The 20,619-nt window shown below is 36.4% G+C and overlaps 1 protein-coding gene across 3 annotated transcripts in view; it reads right to left on the bottom strand.

Annotated features, from left to right (window-relative positions):
- The window catches only part of LOC134650224 (cystinosin homolog), a 34,062-nt gene extending 18,780 nt beyond the window's left edge, over positions 1-15,282 (bottom strand). Inside the window, exon 1 of one of the 3 annotated variants that reach the window (XM_063505167.1) lies at positions 15,134-15,282. The gene's annotated coding sequence lies outside the window, so the exon portion shown is untranslated. Of the gene's footprint in view, positions 1-15,129 lie in introns of all 3 variants that reach the window. The other 2 variants (XM_063505169.1, XM_063505168.1) reach the window with 2 other exon arrangements.
- Positions 15,283-20,619: the final 5,337 nt, after the last annotated feature.

The raw sequence follows: 20,619 nt of genomic DNA, 5'->3' as shown, positions 1-20,619 counted from the left end.
CGGCTTACTTGGGCTAAGAATTTTTGCGATAATTACAACTACCAAGTACGAAACATGACAAACCATGTTTAAATGTTTACACATGACATAGGAACACATTGTAATATACCAAAGTCTGTCAAAAACTTCCAATGTCATTATCATTTCAATAACAGGTTATCGAAATATAGGTATGCTATTTGAGATTTTTTTCTAAAAAAAAATCAGCGGCAGGCAAGGTCAATGGACAATAAGCAAACAACTACTATAAATGGCATGAAAAGAGTGATGTCAGCATCAAACCGGAATGGGAAATATAAAACATGATACCTAACCACCATGTCCAGTCGATGTAGGTATTGTAGCACGCTCATTAACATAATTTATCAATGGCTCTCCATAACAAATCGATGCTTCCGAATACCGAAGGAAAGGACGTAGCAATTTACAAAACAGAAACAGTTCACATCTAGCGCCAGCCAATAGTGCTGCTCAAATCTGGGATGTTGACTATAGTGGGCCTTAAGGAAGTATGTTTAAGGCTCGACGATTTGGAGCAAGCAAAGTTTATCGTGGTAGGTATACTAGAGGCAAGGTAAACGCTAATTTCCTCGAAGCGAGACACGTGTTTGATATGGCGCACATTTGTCGATGTTACAGGTACGTGTGTGTTGCAACTAAAACTTGTATTACAATAAAAATACCATATTTAATAAAGATATGAAGAATGAGAAATCTACCAGGTGTATTACACTAGACAATGCGTGGCGTTAACGATCCGCGGAAAGATGAAACTGCGTTATAAATGGATATTAACACAAGTATGCAAAAGCCATTTAACACTTACATGATCATAATATATGTAAAACTACTCATAACTTTCTACAATTTTCCTGTCTCCACTGATTTACTGAAAGCAAGAATCAACTGCCGTATAAATATAATTTACATAAAATAATCGAAAGGTAGTAGACCATCTGCCTTAAAAACAAATAAGTAGGTACTTAGATTAAATTATATTTCTATAAATTTTACTGTGCGTCATCATATTATTACTCTTTGTGATAATTTACAGTGCAATTGTTAATTAACAAATACGTATTAATGCGCCACAGTAATATAATAGCTAAATTACATACTATATTGTATAGGTAATGACACCAGTGACGTAAACTAGTATGAACTTCCAAGTTTACTATTAATTTTCACACGCCCCGCAACCTAATCAGAGTAAGTTCACTGCCAGAGTCATCTCAGTTGATTTATCAGGTTGAAACACTTGAAACGCTGTTGACCGCAACGAACTACAATGTCAAGCCACAAATCAATGACCGAAAAAAACTATAACATCATTATAACTTGCACTATAATCGTTTTGTTTAATTTTGATATCTTTATTTGATTGATTAATAAACATCAATTTTTAAGTGCGATTTTTCTATTACAAATTGACTAGCGACTAGCTAATAAATACTAGCGGCGCAAATGAGTTCATAAATAGTAAATTAACTATTGTCACAAATATGTTGATGTCCTCTGAAAAGATTAAAACAGTTTACAAAAACCTATTGTTGCTGCTTGATTTCTTATTAACTAGATAAAGATTTTTTTTTATCATTTGATTAGTTTTTTCTTTTTTAGGCGCCTCAAAAGAAAAAAACGGAACCCTTATGGGATCACTCGTGCGTCTGTCTATCTGTCTGTCCGTCTGTCGCAGCCTATTTTCTCCGAACTTACACATATGTAAGTTAAAGACGGACATGTAACGTAAACAAATGAATTTTAAACATGTAGGCCACTTTTGGGGGGATAAATGAGAAAATTAAAAAATAAAGTTTTCAAATTATACTTACCGTGTTATTAAATGAAAGAGCTTAAACATTGTAAGAATCTCAAATATATATATTTTTTTATAATTTTAGGATAAACAATTTAGAAGTACGTTCTTAATTCAAATAGGCAAAAACTTACCATCCCCCCCCCCTCCCCCCATCTTTATGAAGCCTATGCGCGTCCGTCACTTTCCTGCACCGTGGCTTACCCCCGAAATTAAAGGACTCATGGAGAAGAGAAATAGAGCTCGCATTAAACTTAGATCTGATCCTTCTGAGAGCAATCGTCTTCGTTATAGTTCGCTGCGTAATCGCTGTAACAGAGTTTGTCGTGAGGCAAGACGTCGGTATATTCACAAGTCCATCGACGAGTGTCCTCCGACAAAACTTTGGAATTTTTTGAAGTCACTAGGGGTGGGTAAAGTTCAACAGCGTCCAGATGGTACTCTCGACTTAGACGGTATGAATTCTCATTTTAGTTACTCTCCTACTACTCTGGACCCATCTGTTAAGCAGAGCACAATTTCATCACTTTCTGACAGGCCACGCCCCAACTCCTCTGCCTTCGACCTGGGTATCATTTCTCCACAGGAAATACTTTCTATCCTCAAGAGTATTAAGACAAAAGCCATTGGTGAGGATAGCCTGAGTCTGGATATGCTCATGCTTGCAGCGGATTACATTGTTCCTGTCCTTTCCCAAATTATAAATTACTCCTTTTCATCTGGTACCTTCCCGTCTATATGGAAACACGCCCATGTAATCCCACTTCCCAAAACTTCTAGTCCAATCTCTTATTCCCAATATCGGCCCATTTCCATCCTTCCAGTTTTATCAAAAATAATTGAGCACGTCGTAAATCGTCGCCTTTCTTCACATCTCAACAGACATAGTATGGTCAATCCTCTCCAATCTGGTTTCCGCCCCGGGCATAGCACTGTCACGGCGTTGGTTAAGGTAACCGATGACGTTCGTCTTAATATCGAGGGGGGGAAGCTCACTCTCCTTGTGCTCTTGGACTTTAGTAGTGCCTTCAATAATGTAGATTTTGATATTCTCCTAGGTATACTTAATACGCTTAACCTTTCTCAATCTGCTCTTGCTTGGTTTCGAAGCTACCTCTTTGGTAGGCGCCAGCGAGTAAGGGTCGACGACAAGGTCTCCGGGTGGTGTAACCTTACCGCTGGTGTCCCCCAGGGTGGTGTGCTCTCTCCTCTGCTTTTTTCCATCTTTATTGACGGCATTACTAAATCTTTAAGGTCTAATTACCATCTGTACGCAGACGATTTGCAGATTTACGCAGCGGCTAACATTGACGAACTTCCTTCTCTTTTCAGTAAGATTAATTGCGACCTAAGAGCTATTTGCAACTGGACTTTGAATTTCGGGCTACAAGTGAATGCTAAAAAATCGCAGGCAATTGTAATTGGCAGTCCTCATTTTGTCTCCAAACTAGCGAATATGGTGTTACCCGATGTTACCTATGACGGGACTTTGATTCCACTTTCCTCTACTGTCAAGAACTTGGGTGTCATCCTAGACCAGACACTCTCATGGACGCCGCATATATCGGAGGTCAGTAGGAAGCTATTTGCTTCGCTGCACTCTCTGAGGCGAATGCAAAACTTTCTTCCTCTTTCTACTAAAATCTGTCTTGCTCGCTCTCTCTTACTGCCACTCCTCGATTATGGTGACATTGCTTTTGTGGACCTAAGGGAGGAACTGCTTGACAAGCTAGAGCGCTTGCAAAATGTCTGCATTAGATATATATTCGGGTTACGTAAGTACGATCGCGTGTCTGCCTTCCGCTCGCAGCTTGGCTGGCTTCCGATACGTCGTCGTAGGGATGTGCATGTTCTGTCATTACTCTTTAACGTGTTATTTAATCCCGCATCCCCTACGTATCTATCAGAGAGATTTAGTTTTCTGGCTACTGTTAGCGGTCACCGTCTGCGATCTAGTGAAAATCTGACTTTAGCCATTCCGCCGAAAAAGTCGCGTGCGTACTGTAAGTCTTTCACGGCCTACTCAGTTAAGCTGTGGAACGATCTACCAGTGGACGTAAGGAAATCGCAATCTGTTGCCTCACTCAAGGAGAAGTTGAAAAAGTTGTGGTTATTAGACTCCTGATGTAGTTAGAACTGAATACTTTGTATATATATATTTATATATTATTTATATATAGATTATATGTTTATGTAGTTAGTAAACAGCGGTATGTTTATGTATACGTATATGTATATGTGTATATAGGTTATATATGTATAAGTATGTTTATAGTTTATGCGTATTTATGAGTAGGTAGTACTGGTTTTCTCTTTAGGGGAAACTGGGGAGGGTTGATCACCCCTTTTGTTTTTAGCATACATTTTCTTAACTATTTGTAGTATTGAAAAACTTTATAGACCATACGATTCAGAATTTATCTCTTCATTAATAGTTTGAATTAGAACAGATTTGTGCAATAAATTAGACCATTATTTAATGAAAACCCATACTGTTGACTTTTACCATGTGTCCCCTATGTAAGGGAGACTTGTTTACCCCTGGTCGGGAGCCTTGATCCTAGGGGGATCAAGTGACCCTGGTTCTTGGGACACATGGTAAACAGATTTTTACCATGTCTCCCCATACCAGATTCTCATTGATTATATAACTAGGATCGCTATTAGCAATGCATCTATAATTTGTAAAATACACAGCAAACATATATATATTGCATCTTCCATGCTTTGAAGTTGTATTTCCGGTAATCAGATGTCTAAGCCGAAGGGATCAAGTCTTCCAGATTTGGGGACACTTGGTAAAAAGATTTTAAGCGGCAATGTCATATTTCGAGGGTAGTATCTACATTCATTTATTCACTTTATCTACAGAAAATTAATATATGAAGATATCTAACACATATTAATCCATAATCTTATACTTTTAAAAAATAATGTAATCGTATTATCCATAAAACAACATAAAATAGGGAATCAATTTTTGAACCAAAAAAAAAGTTAAAAAAAAATCAAAAATCTAAGTTATTAACATAAAATTTCTTGTAACAAGCTAAATTTTTTAAAGTTATTATGAAGGTATTTTTAGCGTCAGATACCTACAGCAATTTTAATTTTTTTACCCATCTCTGGTCGTTATTGTTTACTATAATAAATAAGTTTAGAAATTTACTGCTCACGTTTCGAGGACGGTGTTTGAGCTACATAATCATAAAATCCTTTCTATGGACCGTCGGTTCTATAGTACATAAGGTCGGAAAGCCATTGAAATAGCATTTCATCCATAAAAACAAATATCGCCGGTTGAAAACCAAATATCGTTATAAGTGTTGTTTGTCGACCGAGTAACATCCCCTGTGTGTAAAACGTTTAACTTGATAAACAAGACCAAGTGCGGGTAGTTCAAAGGCCACGGGGATAATTCCGTTTTCGGAGTTCGGAGTCGGTTGTATAATTAAAAACTGAATTATACGCCATTAAATCCCGTTTTAATAAACAATAATCAGTCAAAAACCTTGAAAGTTTAAATCAGTGTTTCTCTGGTCGTACTTTTGCGGCATGATTTACTAAAGAAAAGAAAATATTTATGATAGCTCTATGAATCATTTTGTAAGTAAATTTATTACAATGTATATACTTGATCGCTTTGGGGGTGTCATGATCCCGGAATCATATCTCCCCTGAAGAAAAAGACAAAGTCTCCCCATACATAGTAAGATTATAAAACGTGCCGTACTCGAAACGTGTGTTCGCGTATATCAATGTAATCCAAGTTAATCATCACTTCAATAAACAACAAATAAAATAAGCACACTCACTAACATCATTTCCGTCTCATATTATAAAATAAATCCAGTTAAAGCTTACCGAAAATTTAATATAGTACGCAGAAAATCTTTCACCGTCCGCCATTTTTGAACCACTGACTTTTCCGATACAGTGCCATGACAGAACGTGAAGTTAGGAACGAATGAATGAGTGTTACCAGTGCAAAAAAATGTATCTCGTTTGGTTTGATTAAAAATGAAGTTTACCAAGTGTCCCCTAGGGATCGACCCTCCCCACCCTCACCTATTTATTACTCTCGTCTTCCTTTATGTGTATCCAAAATTCTTATATTGCTATTTGTCCATATTAAATTGTCTTTCACCTGTTAGTGTTTGATCCTTTCGCATTTTCTCAAAGGTTAGCTGGAAGAGATCCCTTTTAGGGATAAGTTCGCCTTTGTACATAACATTCTTATTTTTGTTTTGTTTTTGTCCGTTTTATGTAAACCTGTTTATGTGCAATAAAGTGACATACATACATACATACATACATTTATCTCCAATCACTAGACATAGCATAGTCGCGCTACCCCCTCTGCCACACATACGGTAGCGTTACTCCATCTTCGAGTCAATCCCGTGCCGTGATTGGTCCGTGTCTTTGAACGGACCAATCACGGCACGGGATTCGCTCACCTCGTCCCCCCGCACCCCCGTATTTTTGGCAGCATCGGTTTCATTTCATGAAAGAATTGGCCTAAGCTCAGTCTAGAGGTTGGATTGTCAGTGTCTCCAATACTACTGGGTCTAAAATTATGAAAAAATACACAAAATAGTTACCACCTATAGATGACTGGAAAACCTATTAGAAATGTGCAGTCAAGCGTGACTCGGACTTAGTTACTTAATTTTTGATATTGTTAAAATTTGTGTAATGTACGGAACCCTTGGAACGCGAGTCCACTCGCACTTGGCCAGTTTTTTTTTGGATCGTTGTGTCAATCTTATCACTGGAAAGGTGTGGAATCTTTGAAAACATGGTACCTTTTCTTTATTTAACAGTGTTTGCTATTAAATTTTGTAAATGTTGCCAATAATCCCCAAGATTTATAAATTGTAACGTGCGAGTTATTATACGATTTATACGACTTGTTCAACAAACCTTGTAAACAAAATACCTATACTGACGCGATATTTCAGTTCGCATGTTTCTAAACCACACAGATTCTATATTTTGGGATTATTTATGGGCGCCCATTTCAAACACTGTAAGCGTTTAAGTGCTAACTGTCGGAGAAACGCATAATTTCTAGATGCATACTATGGAAGTTGGGTTAATGGACACGTGCAGGTTAACGATATGACGTATGTATCGAGTGTCACATGACCTAGAATGGTATAATTTCAAATCGATATCCTAACCTTGCGCCATTATACTAAGGTAGAAAATTAAAGTTCGAACCAATCCATCCAATAAAAAAAAAGGTTTATCTAAATACTGATGCTTAATTTGACCGGTATGTCGAACTTAAAAACCGGCCAAGTGCGAGTCGGACTCGCGCACGGAGGGTTCCGCACCATCAACAAAAAATAGAGCAAAAAAATCGGGTTTGTTGTATGGGAGCCCCCCTTAAATATTTATTTTATTTTATTTTTAGTATTTGTTGTTATAGCGGCAACAGAGATACATCATTTGTGAAATTTTCAACTGTCTAGCTATCGCGGTTCATGAGATACAGCCTGGTGACAGACGGACGGACGGACAGCGAAGTCTTAGTAATAGGGTCCCGTTTTTTACCCTTTGGGTACGGAACCCTAAAAAGATTAGCCGATCAGGACATAATCAATAGCAAAAAAAATGGATTTTCGTTAGTTGACTTGAGTTTTTTACAACACACAATTTACAAATAATTTTATACAGACAAGGCAATGGTTAGGTACTACGTTTGTACCTGTTTATAAAAACCTAAAGCTGAGAAATCTTAAGTAATGCCAATTTAAGAGGAAACCTTGAGGAAAAAGATCGGTGAATGGGATTTGCCGCATAATATACACATTTAGATAATTTACTCTGTATATACACAGTGCACACACAGGGGCGTATTTACCCTAGGGCCAAGGGGGCCATGGCCCGGGGCGGCAGCCGCGGGGGGGCGGCGAAGCCGCCCCCTCGCGGTTTTTTCTGGGCGCCTTTTATAATAAAACTTAGCTATATCGCTAGAAATCTGCGGCGCCGCAAACCGCTTTGCAGCGTCGCCCGCCGCACCGCAAAATTTAGCGGTGCGCGGCGCCGCGCGCGATGCCGCGCTGCATAGTAAAAAATAAAATTCGACTACCAGTTGTTTGATCAGACATGGATCCATTCATAGCGATAGCGGTTCGCCAAAAAACGCTGCAAATGGTGTTAAAGGTATGAAAATCGGTACGATTGATCTTTAGGACATTTGAAACAATTTGACCCGAAGCACCAACAAATAAAAAAAACGAGAGGAGTTATGACGTCATCTTTTTTTGTGTAGAATAAAAAAAAATGTTTACAAACCTATCGTGTGTGGTATTACACGAAAGGTCTTTCTGAGCCAATTCCAAAAATATATCACATCATTACATTTGAGTATTTTTTTTTATTATAATAAAAACTATTTTTTCAAGATATACCAAGTTTTATCTTCTCCAGATACAATACCGTTAACTTTTTTTTTGTAAAATATACCTCAAATTATACCTAATCACCTCATGTCTAATCCTAATAAAGCAATTTTGAAAATATTTACATTTAGTATTTTTTTTTATTTTAAATATCCTCATATTACGTATAATTTGAGGTATATTTTACAAAAAAATATTGAACGGTATTGTATCTGGAGAAGCCCAAACTTATTGGTATGTTTTGAAAATTATTTTTATTATAATTAAAAAAAAAATTACTGAAGTGTAACATATATTTTTAGAATCGGCTCAGAAAGCCCTTTCGATTAATAGCACACACGATAGGTTTCTAAACATTTTTTTTTTTAATTCCATACAACAAAAAGATGACGTCCTCATCTCGTTTTCAGGGTTCCGTAGCCAAATGGCAAAAAACGGAACCCTTATAGATTCGTCATGTCTGTCTGTCTGTCCGTCTGTCTGTCCGTCCGTATGTCACAGCCACTTTTCTCCGAAACTATAAGAACTATACTGTTGAAACTTGGTAAGTAGATGTATTCTGTGAACCGCATTAAGATTTTCACACAAAAATAGAAAAAAAACAATTAATCTTTGGGGTTCCCCATACTTCGAACTGAAACTCAATTTTTTTTTTTCATCAAACCCATACGTGTGGGGTATCTATGGATAGGTCTTCAAAAATGATATTGAGGTTTCTAATATCATTTTTTTCTAAACTGAATAGTTTGCGCGAGAGACACTTCCAAAGTGGTAGAGACAAACCAAAGAAAGTCTGCAGCGCTAGATTAAAAGTAGTTTTTAAAAATCAGTATGCGACAACACCACAGAAAATGGATTAAATAGTCTTGATACTTGTGAAATTTCTACCATATTTACCGTCTATAAAAAAATTTAGCTGTATGCACAGCTTAATTTTTATGGTAAAATAAATTTCATTCCAACAATAGATGTCACTATTAATATGTAGACATATACTAATATTGATAAATAATATTGGGAGAATGTGACATTTGGCTTCATCCAAATTAATAAGCTTTTGTAATATCCGCGACGGCGGTAAATAGGTACAGAGGGCCTACCGCGAACACCGAAGTTCTCAATATGCGAGCATCTTTCTCTTTTACTCCCATTAAGGCGTAATTAGATTGACAGAGAAATTGCCCGCAATTTGCGAACTAAAGTTTTCGGAAAAACGAAATAAACCATTAAAACAATAAACATACAAGGTGTCCCAAGAAGTAGTGATATACTGAATGTTTTATTTTTCTAAGCGCCCTTGAAGTTGTGAACATACTGGGTAATTTTATCTTTCTTGGCATTAATTTTCTTTTAATTCCATTCAAAGATCTAACGATAGTACATGTTACCATACTGAATTGGCCTATCTATCAGCTTAGCACACAAAAAAAATCAAGCATCTACCGCAATAATTCACGTCACCATAAATAAAAATCTCATCGTACTCGGCGATAGGTGAAAAATTAAAAAAAATCATAACTCCGAAAATACGAAAAATCGCGGAACATACATGGGGATGATTCAGATAGCCCTCTAGGTCCTCTACCTCCCAGCTTCAGTATATCACTACTTCTTGGGACACCCTGTATATTAAAAATTAATTTTAGCTTTAACTAGTAGGTACCCATGCCGTGAGCAAAAGCATGGAGGTTGTGGGTTCGAGCTCAAAACCCGGCTAGTACCAATGAGTTTCTCGAAATGTTAGAGGAAGTTCATAAGTATGCCTATACCTATTAGGTGTGTTCAATTTGCTGTGAAACCTTAGTCTAAACCAATATTATATTATCTAAGTAGGTACATATGGTGAAGTATTAAGATGTTTCATTCCACTTACCCGTCATCAACTCCAAATTTTGCAAACATTGTCGTTTTTCAGCTTGAATCGCCTCGTGCTGACTTTTTACAAGTGTAAAATTATTCTTCACGCGGAAAAGTAACTCCCGCACGCCGGTTTTGTAAGGTTTCACCATGTTTATTCCGTTCATCACAAAACACAATGAATATTTAAACGATTTTGACAAACATACCATAGTGCATGACGTTTACTGACTGCTTAAAAAACATTGCCATATGTAGTTTTTTAATTCGATGTCAAATTATTGCGCTGCAGACTTTCTTTGGTTTGTCTCTAAAATGTGTGTCCCCCCCCCCTAACTTCTAAAATAAGAGAATGATAAAACTAAAAAAAATATATGATGTACATTACCATGTAAACTTCCACCGAAAATTGGTTTGAACGAGATCTAGCAAGTAGTTTTTTTTTAATACGTCATAAATCGCCTAAATACGGAACCCTTCATGGGCGAGTCCGACTCGCACTTGGCCGCTTTTTTTTATTTGTTGGTGCTTCGGGTCAAATTGTTTCAAATGTCCTAAAGATCAATCGTACCGATTTTCATACCTTTAACATCATTTGCAGCATTTTACTGAATTTCTCGGTGTACCGCCAGCGCTATCACACGACTGCTCTTGCTGTTGTTAAGAAGGCGCAGAAATAAAAAATAATTGAAAAGAAAAAATTGGGTGAACCCATATCTTCGTATAATGAATGAAGATGGAAATCATTTCAAAAGAAAATACGAGGCGTTGAAGATGACTGAAAATAAATTTTATAACTATTTTCGAATGTCTGTGCCATGTTTTGCAGAACATTTAAGCAAAATATCACCTCGACAACAGCAAGAGCAGAACACGTGTGAAGGGATTCATGTCTAATAAAAATTCGACTACCAGTTGTTTGATCAGAATCAAACAACTGGTAGTCGAATTTTTATTCTTCTATGCAGCGCGGCATCGCACGCGGCGACGCACGCCGCTCGGCGGCACCGCGGCGCCGCGCACCGCTTTGAGGCGCCGCCGGGCGGCACCGCTAAATTTTGCGGTGCGGCGGGCGACGCCGCAGAGCGGTTTGCGGCGCCGCGCGGCGGCGGCGGCGTCGCACCGCTGACATGTGACCGGGCCCATCAGCGAAGAGCGCCTGAATAGCTTAGCTCTTCTTAATATAGAAGCTGAGCTGACAAATGTTTTAAATTACGACAGCGTCATTGATGATTTTGTCAACCAATTTGTACATAGGAAAACAATGTAAATGCCTATGTGAGTAAATGGTAAAAAGGTTTAGTTTTTTTTTATTCCACACCCCAAAGGTACTTGTTGCAGGCTTTTTTCCTAAATAAAATACTTTATCGTCACTGATGAAGGGGGGCGGCAAATCAAAATGGCCCGGGGCGCCAAATTTGTAAATACGCCTCTGCAGCACACATCAGCAGGTAGCACTAAAATTTTTTAAGGAAGACCATAAATTTAATACCTATCTTAACTACCTGTTTCAACATACCTAAAGGTCAAATGCAAGGAATTTGAATTATCTAAACTTTCCATTCTGATTCCATTCTGATCTAAAGATTCCATTGGTATTATTTTTATGTGCCTAAATGCCTACAAAATTTCAATACGGCTGATTCATAATCTCGATATCGTTATAATTAGAAGAATGCCTTCTTATCACTACAATAGTTAAAACCGCATATAGGCACTAAACAATGAATCAGAAACAATGCGTCATTTTTAGGGTTCCGTAGCCAAATGGCAAAAAACGGAACCCTTATAGATTCGTCATGTCTGTCTGTCTGTCTGTCTGTCCGTCTGTCTGTCCGTCTGTCTGTCCGTCCGTATGTCACAGCCACTTTTCTCCGAAACTATAAGAGCTATACTGTTGAAACTTGGTAAGTAGATGTATTCTGTGAACCGCATTAAGATTTTCACACAAAAATAGAAAAAAAACAATAAATTTTTGGGGTTCCCCATACTTCGAACTGAAACTCAAAATTTTTTTTTTTCATCAAACCCATACGTGTGGGGTATCTATGGATAGGTCTTCAAAAATGATATTGAGGTTTCTAATATCATTTTTTTCTAAACTGAATAGTTTGCGCGAGAGACACTTCCAAAGTGGTAAAATGTGTCCCCCCCCCCCCCTCCCGTAACTTCTAAAATAACAGAATGATAAAACTAAAAAAAATATATGATGTACATTACCATGTAAACTTCCACCGAAAATTGGTTTGAACGAGATCTAGTAAGTAGTTTGTTTTTTATACGTCATAAATCGCCTAAATACGGAACCCTTCATGGGCGAGTCCGACTCGCACTTGGCCGCTTTTTTAATTTGGTTGTATTAATTGATTATAAATGGGTTTTCAATATTCATGTGCTAAATCATAAAAAAAAATCAACAGTTTAATGCCATTGACTCATGCGAAGGTATCATATTTTTATTAAACACAAAATTGTGTTGTATGAAGTTCTTGCAGGAGATCTGATCAAAAATTCCAAACAAAATATATGAGTAAAATAAAGTCTATGGAAAATATTCTTATTACATTCCTATCACTTGTGGTTCGCAACAACAAAACTAATCAAGTAATCATAAATACAAATGTATATTATTCCGTTTTTATTTTTACAGCCATATCATTATGCGTATCGAAACTATACTAATCACTGTGTGATTGACAACCGATTTAAATGATTTATTACATCATTAAAATACTACATAACACATATTTAATGTGACTGATACATGCTTTAAACTCTTTAAAGGAAATAGTTATTCTTAATAATTCAGCTACGCATTGAATGAGATAATCAAGGGGGAAATCTTGTAATATTTTATCGTGACTTTACGAGTGTATTGATTTAATTTGTTTGTAATCGTTGAAAACAGAAAACTGAGCCGTGAGTGAGTGAGTGAGTGAGTAAGGTGAGTTGAAAATAAACCAAATATTGATCTCCCGTTCGGTCTTTTGATACTCGTAATTACAAAAGGAATAGGATTTGGTGGAATTGTCATTCTGGTGAAATCATGACAACGAACTCAGAATGCACACATAGGAACTCTCACGGTCCACACAGATATGAACACTGTACCGACGTGCCATCTCTGCACATGTACTGCAGAGGTACCTAGCTAGTAGCTATACAAAAAAAAGCGGCCAAGTGCGAGTCGGACTCGCCCATGAAGGGTTCCGTATTTAGGCGATTTATGACGTATAAAAAAAAAACTACTTACTAGATCTCGTTCAAACCAATTTTCGGTGGAAGTTTACATGGTAATGTACATCATATATTTTTTTTAATTTTATCATTCTCTTATTTTAGAAGTTACGGGGGGGGGACACACATTTTACCACTTTGGAAGTGTCTCTCGCGCAAACTATTCAGTTTAGAAAAAAATGATATTAGAAACCTCAATATATGAAGACCTATCCATAGATACCCCACACGTATGGGTTTGATGAAAAAAAAAATTTTGAGTTTCAGTTCGAAGTATGGGGAACCCCAAAAATTTATTGTTTTTTTTCTATTTTGTGTGAAAATCTTAATGCGGTTCACAGAATACATCTTCTTACCAAGTTTCAACAGTATAGTTCTTATAGTTTCGGAGAAAAGTGGCTGTGACATACGGACGGACAGACAGACGGACAGACAGACATGACGAATCTATAAGGGTTCCGTTTTTGCCATTTGGCTACGGAACCCTAAAAAGTTCATCGCTCTAAGCAGATGGACCATCGCTATACAGTTGGTATCGTACTTATACATAGAGGTACCATCGGTGTACACACGGCTATCATCATAATATAGGTATACAGACAAGGTTTTATTTTTTTGACTAAAAAGTAAAGATATTGTTAAATGTACTCCTATAAAGGCTGCAGCCTTTACGAATGCATTCGTTGTTAATAAGTAGAACTCTCATCCATTTTACTATATGTGACATAGTATATACAAGAGGAAAATATATAATGTGTTACACTGTGTAATACGTTGCAGCGATTTTCTACAGGATATCCTTTACCATAGAAAGTTTCTAGACTAGTTTCATATAAACTGAGTAATATGAGTAAGTAATGAACTAACGACAGACCGTAACCAAAAGATATCAGTAACGAAACTCGAGCGCAATGTCATTACACTAGATTTCTTAATAGATGTCATATACAGTTGCAGTATATAAGATTACCCACATTGATACTTATTGTTAGTATGCTATTGATATATGTCTTATGTATTAAGTACCTACCTATCTTTGTCAGCGTAAATAAATAACCATATCAAGAACTACTGACATTCACGAAATTTGTTGTATTGTCGTCGCATTTTGGATATTTTTTTCATACTTATTTTGAGATGGGGGGAGGGGGTCGGGCTTGGTGACTTCACCTCATGTCTTTTGTCTATCAAATCCTGTTTCCTCTTGAGCCCAAATTTATACGACGAGGAATAAATACATTTAGGTAGCTACAACACGTGCATCATCAGATCGGGTCAATGCGAAAATATTATTGCACCAAAACCGAAACTACGGGACCATTACAAATTTTGGCTCAATCAGACACCAGGAAGTGCTTCAACTTACAAGATTTAATCAAAGTTCGTAAATAGTCAATGAACATAAATGTACAGAGTGAAGCTAAGTATAATAAAAGCGTGTCAAAAAACATCGCATATAGAATTGCGGTTGGAAATCATTTTTATTATAGAAATATTAAAATGCTAAAGGATTTAAACACCGTGCAGTAATGAATTAACTAAGTTCTTGAATTATATTAATTTACCTAAATAGTAGTGATTAGTGAAGATGTACCTAAGTCTTTTGCTTATTGGCACGGAATCATAAAAGCACCCTACTCGTAAATCATGCGTTTGATGTATATTATTTTAAAGATCACATTGATCAGTTATAGAACTTATTGTAACTACATCTTGTTTGCAAAATGCTTATTTTCAATTTGAACACAATGAAATTATTAATTTCTTCGCGCACTGTAAAAAAACAGGAAATAAACTTGAACATACTCACTTAATTTAAAAAATTCACTAACACAACTCAATCCAACTTGATTAAATATGCAACTGAACGAAGCGATTTAAAAAACGAACGAATGTTTTTATTCGCGCCGCGTGTATTTACGGCTACGTCGCTCCGTCGAATGATAACAGTCAGCCACAACGGTGTATATCTGTTTGATTTCAGGTAACGTGCGCTGGTCTACCAACTTATCGTAGGCAAATACATTGGACCCTTACAACATCGGCAGAAAGACTGTTATTGACTAATCCGACAACACAGTTTACTGGTAAATCTGTATCAAGCGGTCTGATTTGATTAGACAATCAACAAATTCAACAACGAGTAACATGTAGGTAATATGTCATTCAGTTAAATGCTCTTATCTTTTCCGTAACGATTCATTATGTTGGATTTGATCAATAAGTTGCAACGTAACGATTTGATAAAATATCAGAATCTGTAACAGAATGCATTTGGTAAAGTTCACATTTCTATTGTTTTTGGAACTGCAAAAAGTAAGATCAGCAGAAACAGAGGCCAGTGAAAACATCTTCGTGGGCTTAGTAGTGTTCAGAAAAACCAAAAAATTTTGGGTAGTATTATTGTAATGGTAACTGTTCCTCATTGGTATCAATAGCGCCCTAATAACGAAATTCACGTGACACAGAAAACAAAACATTTATTAAAGTAACTTAAGACTAAGTTTTAGCGGCAATTTTTTTTAAATCGTTAGTAATAGTATTTTATGCAACCGTTGTTTAAGATGGGTCAAAAAAGGCGAGTGGCGTGAGTAACAATTTGAGGCGAAGCCGAAAATTGTTAATAAAGACGCCACGAGTATTTTTTGACTCAGTTAAACAACGTTGCATACAATACTTTTTCTACGACCAAGCACTTACTTTGAAAAAAAAAAATGTAAATGTAAGAAATATTTTTCATTCAACATCAATAATACTTTACTAAACAAGTGGAATCATATAGGACAAGGTATATGTAGGTAAACAAACCAAAAGTATACAGCTAAGATACGCGACCCGGCCACCGCGCCCCGCGCCCCACGGCCGGTTGGTCAGCGACACGTTCGTGTAACTGATGAGGCCCTGGTACTTGCTCTTAGTTAAATTACAATTTTGGATAGTTTTTTTCTCGATTTTGGCCACAGTAGCCTATGGAGACTAACAAGCAACGCTAAGCGGTGTTCGTAGTCTATGGATCTTGCTATATTACGGGTGTCACATGCGCGTTTCTGACTTCTGAAGCAATTTTATTGTTTCTACTATAGAACCTAATGAATATTTTGTAAATTAGGTTGGCAACAATGTATTTCATACAATATTTTTTAAGTGGTGATTACACGAAGTATCGTAAAAGTACCAAAAAGATACTGCGTGTATGCACAAATACTTTTTTGGGGAATAGACTAAAGACTTGTCTTGACAACTATAACATAGGGGTTTAAAGGTGTGTGCACGACCCTTTAACTGACAAATAAAAGTACGGGAGTAGAAAATAGTAGTTTATGCAACAGTGATATAATAAGGGTTCTTAAAATTCAAGGGTCGAAGTTACAAAACGAGACGTAGTCGAGTTTTGTAAAAAAAGACCCGAGAATTTTAAGAACCAATTATGAGCTGTTGCATACATTACTTTTTCTATGACAGCTGCAGCAAAAAAAAAAAAAAAAAAAAAAAAAAAAAAAAAAAAAAAAAAAAGTTATTATTAAAAAAAAGAGTTATTATTAAAAAAAGTTATTATTTAAAAAAAATTGAGTTATTATTTAAAAAAAAAAGAGTTATTATTTAAAAAAAAAAGAGTTATTATTGTAAATGAAAACATACCTCTTTCAATCAAGATGATCGGAACTTGTATCTTTAAAAAAAATAAAGCAGTTGTATTATACTCATAAGATGACTGCTAGCAGTCATCTTATGAGCCTATAGACAAAGCATTCAAATGACATTGCTTTAGATATCACTGTCAGTCATTTAATTGACACATTTAAGTGCTGGAGTAGAAAAAATACTTTATAATACTGACGCAACAACCTCACCAATTTACTCATTCTTCAACAGCGTTAAATTGGATAATTGTATTGAATTACTTTCCCTTTGCGGTGACATTTGTTAAAACAGGTTAAGTGACTACTGCTTATAATAATTGTAACGGGACAAGTGAGACAATGATGTCATTATGGCATAATGACTTGGCATATTTCGTGCCTATTCACTCTAGATAAAAACATGACGTCACATCTTCGAGGGTTATTATAGGCTAATTCTGAATAAATTGAATGATACGCCAGTTTTTCCAGATTTCATGCGTTGTGAAATAGTCAGCAAATTGTTTAGTATGGCTAAAATTCATTCAATTACGATACGATACGATACGATACGATCATTTATTTATAAAAATATTTTTACATGTCAAGTCTTAATAAGATACTTAAAATATATCACAATATGCATTATTTGAAAGTAGTTTGGTTAACTAACCAGTAAAGTTGCCATAAGTTATAAAAATCAATTTAATGTCACATACATATTTATATTGCTTAGTCTGGCACTCGAAAATAAGCGTCCAACGAGTAGTAGGCCTCAGCCACTAGTTTATTTTTAAGTTTATTTTTAAACGAGCAGTAGCTAGTGGTATTTCTTATTTCTTGTGGCAATGCATTATGGGTACATGTATGTGTACATTAAGTCAATAATATTCATAGTTTATGTGTTTTGGTCAAAGATAAACCTACCACGCTCGTCCTCGTTTCGTTCGTCATCGCACCTAATTTTTTGGTTTGACTTACAAACAATTATAGGTACGTATGTACTTGAAAATTCCAGATTTTTTTGAATATTGAACATTTCGAAATGTAGCTTCTTTAAAGCTCCTAAATACTATACAAGTAAAATATGCAGTTACGGTGAAACGGAAGGGGGAAGTTGAATAGTAATTGAGTACACTTAACTATACCTAGTTTAAAATAGTAAAACAGTATGTTAGTGATTACCGACACATATTACATACATACAGAGTAGGTACATATTCATGTACATTTCGACGAAGCTACTATCCTCCACAAAAAGCATTTCTAGAAAAAAGATAGAATCTACATTTTTTTATCGGACGGATGGTGACTACTAGTAATAGGTACTCAGCCTTTCAATGACTAAGTATCAATCACATGAACAGCGTTTTGTATTTTAAAACTCATTTTCGACTTAACATCATGAACGTTCTTCAATTCAGTATTCTAGAATAGGTACAATAATTCAAACCTTAAACCAAAACTATTTAACAACCGTGATATTGCAGAACTTTGGTTCTAGCAGTTCAATTCAAACACATCGCTCACCTTACCAGCAAACTTTAACCCGAAATGGTTTGACGAACAACAATGTAATACGAGTAGCGGTAGCTATGTTATGATAACATTTTACAATGTCGCACAAACGTGTTTTCTTCGAATGGAATTGACCGGTTCGTCTATCCTATTCATATACAGAACACAAACTAAGAGGGATCAGAGAGGGATCTTTAAAATTGGAAACGATTGTACAACCGGTCTCTATCACTCAATGCAACTTGCAACACTGAAATGACAGAGATTTTCGAATCCGAGATTCGCGAGGTGCCGGTCTGCAAGCTATGTACACTCGGGTGCAAAGAAATCGGACCACCCCAGCATTTTCAACATTTTTTCAATTTGTGTAAAAACTGTAACCTCGATCATGATAATTTAAATACCACGTGGTAGATAATTTTCTGCCCTATCAAATGACATCAATATTCAGGAGTGGGGATGGATATTGTGCAAAATATGGGCCTGGAAATCACCCCCCTCCAACTGCCTCATTAGCGCATGCACTAATTGACCACTTATCATTAGGTATAAAAACAGTCATTATCATTGTTTATGCATCATTCGTGATTGGTACGTCTTCCTGAACACTACTCTCATCGCCTGAACCTGGAAAAACTGGAGAAAAACGGATACTACCTCGACTGAAGCCGGCCAAGCAGTTGCCCTATTGCAGGGAGGGCTTAGTCAACGTGCAGTGGCTCGACAACTCAACCTATCGAAGTCATCGGTTCAACGTGTCTTCCAGAGATTCCGCGTAGATCAGACGTTATCCAGAAGACCCGGAACTGGCAGAACTCGCATCACTTCTGAGAGAGATGACCGTTTCATCGTTCTCGTGTATGTTTGTTTTACTCATGTCATTTTTCTTTCGTTAATTACATGTTATGTGTTTAAAATATTATGCCGCAAGCCACACAACTCAATTGCATCGTACACAATTATTTGCTTCAATAGCCGATTTTTACCCCCAGAACTGAATTGAACAGGAAAATTATGTAGACAAAAATTAAATGGCCGTGCTATCGTACAAAATTAATATAAGGGAGCGAATGTGTGGCGAGTTGATGACGTAAAGTCGCCCAGACTATTAGACTTAGTCTAGTACATCTGTGGTTATTGAAAAGCACATAATATTGGCTTCGGCGCATTCGTCACGATGACGTCATCGGCGCGTGCGCAACTGAAAGAAAGTGCACCGTGCGTCATTTGCATTATGAGTATGTTTAACTGCTCCTTTGTAACTGTAAAACTGTATCAATAAAACATGTTAATTAGTTATTGTAGTGAATTATAGAAGACTATGTAAAATGACACACGTATGGGTACCTACCTAGAAGACTAGAGTATATAAATAAGTGTCGGTTAACTTTCGGTGGCTAGTAATAAACTCTTAAGCGCGCACGTTGTTTTATGCGATAAACGCAGCGGGAAACGCATTGCGATTAACGCCACACCCATTTTACATCAGATAATCTAATTATATTACTTTGTTTTACGCGATAAACGCAACGGTAAGCGCATTGTCATATTGTCTACATTCCGTTGACGCATGCGTTCAAAAGCCTAGCTGCTTGCTTATATAATGAATATCACATAAATGAAGGGTTGTAAACTTGTAACGATAAGCAGTGCGGTTTCCAAACCGGAGATCGTAGGTTTTAACCCAGACCCCAGCTCGGCCGGCTCATACTAATGAGTTTCCAAAAACATTCATTGTACGTATATGATGTTAGCCATCAGTTGCTCTTCGGTGGAGGAAAACCAAACCAATAAATAATACCAAACTGGACTAATCCCAATAAAGCCTACTTATTCCTGTGGGGGTTTCTATGTTCCAGTTGTTGTAAGAGTGACGCTGTGTACTATCCTGTCTGTAACAAATTCATTTATCGTCTAGCTATAGGTATTTATATTTGGAATTATTTAAACTTGTTCAAAAGTGACTACTATTCATTATTGTAGTAAAAGTTTACAATGACATCAACTTATTTTGCTTTTGCTTGCAAAACAAGGGATTGTTGATAGATTATTCAATAATATTTTATCTGTTGATCTAATTAGTTTTTTTGAAAACGAATGAATAAGATAGACCTGGTTTAGTTTATCAGCTAGTTTTAGTAACCCGTTTCATCTGGTG

Source organism: Cydia amplana, chromosome 8 (assembly GCF_948474715.1).
Source record: "Cydia amplana chromosome 8, ilCydAmpl1.1, whole genome shotgun sequence".
Classification (NCBI taxonomy): Eukaryota; Metazoa; Arthropoda; class Insecta; order Lepidoptera; family Tortricidae; genus Cydia; species Cydia amplana.
The sequence above is the reverse complement of the archived record's forward strand: the minus strand, read 5'-3'. Positions and strand labels throughout refer to the sequence as shown.